A 6,244-nucleotide genomic window follows, 5' to 3' on the forward strand; every position below is an offset into this window, starting at 1 on the left:
TTTTTCCTTAGCTGTTGCTGCAGAATAGGAGCTCAAGTGATGCTGCAGAGTAAGCTCTGGCTTGTTAAACAAAGGATGGTCTTTCAAAGCCCCCAGACCCTTTGCAGGGTAAGGATTTCTGCTCCTGTAAAGGTTTGCAACTTAGAAGTCTTATACAGGGTTGCTATGAGTCAGAATTGACTCAGTGGCAGTGAGCTTACTGTTAGAGAATGGCTTCTATAAGCAAACTTTAACATTTATATTTATTTTTATTTTAGGAGGGTATCAAATTACTTTATCTAAAGGAATGGTACAAATGAAAGAACTTAAGTGGATGTTTTGGTACATTTTATAGAAAAGGCAAAGGTAAACCCAACATGCATATGGCTGCCTTGGTGACACAGGAAATCATGCCTGTGACCATGGGGACGTCAGACTAAAGTTCAGCTTTCTCCATTGCTGTCTCCCAGGGCATGCTTGTCAAAGAGATACTCCAACAGGCCAGAATCCAGGGCCCCTACCTTGTGCATGTTGGTTACAGAGTTGCCCAATTCTTTGATGGATTTCATGGGCTCATTCAGGTAATGGGTTTGAATGAAGTCACACAAACGGCAGTGTTCTTGTCAGTGGCCAGTTTGTGCAGTTCTGGTAATGAATGATTCGTGGCTTTTTTGTTTTCATTTGTTTCATGTGCAGTGCACATTCCATTGCATTCAAACCACTCTTCCAGTCATCCTGATCTGTTTTCTTGGTATACTTAAGGAAGATTTCACCACCTTATTGATTCAGCATCATCATCATCAATTTCTCAGCATGTTCCCTCTCCTTGTGAGATTGGTGCAGAAAATATTTGACAAAATTCTTCAAAGATCATCTCGATCCAAGTAGTAACACATGGACAGGTAGACGTAGGAGGCATAGAGCTCTATCTAGGTTGATCTGGCGGTTGATGGCAGTCTCTGAGTTCTGGTTGGCGCATCTGCAAGGGGAACATGGTCATCTAGCAGGTCGTGGAGGAGAGGTGCAGTGGCACGGTGTTGGAGCAGTGGCAGGGACCTTTGGGAATCCAAAGGGTGCTGCTGGCTAGAGCTGATGGAGGGCTGATGAGGAGCAGCTGGCTATGGGGAAGGCTGGCAAGCACTGGGTTCCATTCAAGCCCTGTTGAAGCCAGAGATGGCGGTGACGCTGAGAAGAACGTCTTCAACAACATTTTGTTAACTATCTTATACCAGACACAAAAGTTTATTTCAATCAAACAAGCAATCTTTAAAATCTGAAGTTAACTCCGACCCAAACTAAACCTATTGTCATCATGTCAACTCTAATTCATACACACATAGAACAAAGAGGGAGCATCTGATCAAGAGCCAATGGTACTGAAGGAAGAAGTCCAATGTGCACTGAGGGCACTGCCAAAGAACAAGGTTCTGGGAATTGATGGAATACAAATTGAAATATTTTAACAAACTGATGCAGCACTGGAGGCACTCACTCATCTATGCCTATATATTTGGAACACAGCTACCTGGCCAAGTGATTGGAAGAGATTCATATTTGTACACATTTCAAAGAGAGGTGACCCAACAGAATGCAGAAATTTTTGCATAATATCATTAATATCACATACAAGTAAAATTTTGTAAAATATAATTTTTAAATGTCACAGAACTACCACAGTTTCAAGGCAGATTCAGATGAGGATGTGGAATGAGGAATCTTACTGCTCATGCCAAATAGATCTTGGCTGAAAGCAGAGAATAACAGAAAGTTGCTTACCTGTGCTTTATTAACCATGTAAAAGTTTTCATGCTATGGATAGCATTGTGAAGAGCACTTACTTATGCTCATAAGGAATCTGTACATAATCTAAGAGGCAGTTATTTTAACAGAACAAAGAGACATTAAATGTTTTAAAACCAGAAGTATGTGTGCTAGGGTTGTATTCTTTCTCTATATATATTCAAACTGTATGCTGAGCAAATAATATGAGAAACTGGATTATATGAAGAAGAACATGGCATCAGGATTGGAGAAAGACTCATTAACAACCTGAGATATGCAGATGATGCAACCTTGCTTGCTGAAGGCAAAGAGGACTTAAATACATACTGATTAAGATCAAAGACCACAGCCTTCCTTTTGGATTGCATCTCACTGCAAAGAAAACAAAAATCCTCACCACTGGGCCAATAAAATAACATCATTGTAAGTGGAGCAAAGATAGAAGTGATCAAAGACTTCATTTTGCTTAGATCCATTATCAACACTCATGCAAGCAGCAGTCAAAAAGTCAAATGATGTATTGCATTAGGCAGAAGAAGACTTCTTTAAAATGTTCAAGAGCAAAGAAGTCAGTTTGAGAAACAAGGTGTGCCTTACGCAAGTCATGATATTTTCAATAGCCTCATATGCTATGAAAGTTGGAAATGATTAAAGAATACCATAGAAGAATTGATATAGTGGAATTACAGTGTTGTAAAAGAATATTAAAAGTATCACAGACTGCCAGAAGAACAACCAAACCTGTGTCATGAAGCAGGATGGTGAGACTTTGTCTCTCATATTTGGGACATATTATCAGAAGGAACCAGTCCCTGTAGAAGGGCATCATACTTGGTAAAGTTGAGGGTCAGCAAAAAAGAGGTAGACCTCAAATAAGATGGATTTGCACAGTGGTAGCAGCAACGGGGTCAAGTTTAACAGCAATTGTAAAGTTAGCTCAGGATCAAGCACCTAACAGCAACAATAACAAATCAATGAACCATACTCCATTTTTCCACTCTTGCTTCTAGAATAACAACTTTCCCATAAGTGGAATAAGTTTGTGACATGCATTATACGCCTAGCTGTTGTTACCTTTGTGTGTTATCAAGTCCGTTCTGACTTACAGTGACCCTGTAAAGTATTTCTGAGGAACAATTTGGTGGATTTGAATCAAGTTCAGTGGGTACAGTCATTTTCTGATGGATATCTTTGCTGAGCAAATTATTAGTTGATTTTGAAATACATGGATATCCAAACGATTATATGACTTTGAGTCTCATCTGCTTAAAAAAGAAAGGACAAAAAATAAACAAAGAGAAAAAATTCCCTTCTAGCTTTGTTTTTATAAACCCAAATCATAGATTACATCATTGCAACAGAGCTTTAGTATATGTTTTCTATTTTTTAGGAATTTACGATCAAGAAATGAGAATTAACATGTGTATTTCAATAGACATGACTCATATGAAGACAAAGATATTGCAAATGTAAAAATAAATAAATAAATATTACAGATTTTGTTTTCTCTCCATGATGAGGAAATTGTGTGCTTGTCAGTAGCAAAAGAAAACTGGAGAAATAGATGAAACAACAGTTTCCAGACATTGAGGGAAAAAATGTAGGTTAGGCCTGTAGACCCTGAGAGAAGAAGAAACAAATCAAGTGGCGGTGCTCATGTCTTTATGTCTAGAGCCGCATTCCAGACTATGATGTAGACAACGGGAATCCAAACAGCGTATGATTGTATCACTTAATTTGAGAGACAAATTGCAGTTAAAGGAGGTTAAATTAGATATTATGTGGCATACAGTGAGAGACAAAAGGGAATGCACAAAGAGAAAACATCAGAAATTTAGTAGTGATTTTCTTGAGTCGTCAACAGAGCTCTAAATTGTACATATCCAAGGTAAAACTCATCAAAGTTCAACTAAGAATTACCAATAGGCTATAAACTGAAGAATTCCCCAAGTTCTCACAGGACTGAGAAATACTCAAATTCCAGCACGCCGCATTGAAACCATATTAAACATCCAGTATTAATTGGAGATACCAGAAAGTCTAGGCTTTGAAATGCATGTATGGAGTAAAAGCTATTCTACGTATAGTCTAATAACTTACTAAAAAAAATCAAGTTTACCTACATGTAACCTGAATTATAAATAAAACAAAGCTAGAAAGACTAAAAAAATGTTTAGCTATAAACTACAACTCCAGACATTAAAATTTTACCTTTTGAAATGTCTGAAAACAGGAAACTATGAACAATAACCAGGAGAAAACTCTACCAATAGAAACAGATATGACCAAGATGATGGAAATAGCAGAAAAAAAAGATTTTTAGAAGCTATTATAAACATACTATAAGAATTTAAAGAGAAATAAAAATGTAATGGGCAATAAAATATATTTATAAAATAGCAATAACCAAATAGAATTTCTAGAAAATAAAAATATTGTAGCTAAAATTACTTACCAGATGGGTTTAGTATCAGATTAGACACTGCAGGAATGAAAATATATATTATCCACACGATAAAGAAGAAGAAGAAGAAAAAGCAGAACCAAAGTTACATATAGGGTAATATCATACAACAGAAAATGCACGATATTGGAATTATAAAGGATTAGGAGGACACAGGGCAAAAATACTCGAAGAAATAATGGTTAAATTTTTTAGATTCAGAGGAATAAGTATTCAATGTCTATGAACTTCTTATCAGAAATAATGCAAAGCAGAAGAAAACAGAATGTTTGAAAAAGTATAAAAGTAAAGAAAGTCAAATAAAAAATTTATATCCATTCAAAATATTCCTAAGAAATGAAGTTGAAACAAATAAATTTTTAGAAAACAAAAGCCTAAAGAATTTATTACGAGCAGATTTGCACTTGGAGATGTGGCAAGGTTTTCTTTTGTCTAGAAAAACAAAAATATTCCATATGAAAAGGTGAATTTATATAAAAAATATTAAAATGTTCAGCAGATTCCTTCATGTGGTGCTGTAGGTTAAGTACAGGGCTGCATAAGGAAGGTGGTTCAAACTCACCAGCCACTTCTTGGAAAATGTATACTGGGTTGCTTTGAGTGGAAATTGACTCAATGACACTTAACAACAAGATGTTCAGAAACAGAAAATATTTAGATAAACTAAAAATGACTTTTATTCCTTGTTCTATACTTTGTTAATTCTACCCAAAGAATATATGCTGTTTACTGTCCTATTACCTTCATGTAAGATTAAATTGGAGAAGTAATGTTTCTTGGTTACCTACTATATATCAACTTGAAACTTATAATTTAAAAATAGTGATCTTCACCACAGCTAAAGAAAGACATATTGCTATTTCCATTTTATACATGATGGAATGAAATCTGAGCACAGGATAAGCCACTTGCTTCTCCATGAAAAAAAAAAAAGATAAGGCATTCTGCTCCTGTAAAGATTTACAGTCTCAGAAATCCTATACATGGTCACTATGAGTCAGAACCAACTCTACAGCACCTACCAACAACAACAACACTAAACAACTATGCATTGCCAAGTCAGAAGAATAACCTAGCATTCCATGTATGACTTAAAAACATATGCTTTTTACCAAATATTGGAGATGACTAATTGGTAAAAATAAATATAACATTAACGGTTTATACATAAGTTGTTAAAGCAGGAAGTAAGTTTAAAAAAAGAAAGAAGTGATAGAAATAAATGAAAAGAGATTGTAATTGAAGCAGAAATTGTAAGTATTTTCCATTAAAACATTTTCTACAGAATACATGGTGGCATACAAATGGACAAATCATAGTACCTTCCATATATAAAGACACAGGTATGCTTTACAACAAAAGCACAACTAGTACTAAAAATGATTGTCTTAAAAGGATAAGACTGGTATTGATTTGAATACCCTAGAGATATAGTTGTTGTAGCTGTTGTTGTTAAATGCTGTCGAGTCAGTTCAGACTCATAGCGACCCTGTGTAGGGTTTCTGAGGAGCAGCTGGTGGGTCGCAGTCCAGGACTAATCCTACAGGGCCACACCAGGAGTCAGTGATATAGTAAGTAACCTGAATAAACAAAGCTTGTATTGCTGTTGCTAGCTCCAAATAAATCTTATGAATTCCTGAAGAAGGAATTATATTTTTTCAAATATTTCTACATCATTGGATTTTTTCCAAATAATTCTATAGTAAGTTAAATAATGATAGTGAGACAGTCTTTACTTGCTTATAATTAATTAGTTAATCCTATTCTGTTTTATAGGGTTGCTATGAGTCAGAATCAACTTGACAACAATGAGTTTGGTTTTTAGTTTTGCTTGGTTTGTTGTGGTGTAGTGGCTAAATTCTTGGCAGCTAACTAAAATCTCAATGGTTCAAACCCACCAGCTTCTACATGGGAGAAAGATGCGGCAGTCAGCTTCCATAGATTACAGCATTGGACCCTATGGGAAAATTCTACTCTGTTCTATGTGGTAACTACAGAGTTGCTATAAATCAGAATCAG

At 35.6% G+C, this 6,244-nt stretch overlaps 1 pseudogene; it reads right to left on the reverse strand.

The window, feature by feature from the left end:
• Positions 1-422: 422 nt before the first annotated feature.
• LOC102812965 overlaps positions 423-6,244 on the reverse strand; it is a 38,575-nt pseudogene continuing 32,753 nt past the window's right edge.

Source organism: Chrysochloris asiatica, unplaced genomic scaffold (assembly GCF_000296735.1).
Source record: "Chrysochloris asiatica unplaced genomic scaffold, ChrAsi1.0 scaffold00170, whole genome shotgun sequence".
Lineage (NCBI taxonomy): Eukaryota > Metazoa > Chordata > Mammalia > Afrosoricida > Chrysochloridae > Chrysochloris > Chrysochloris asiatica.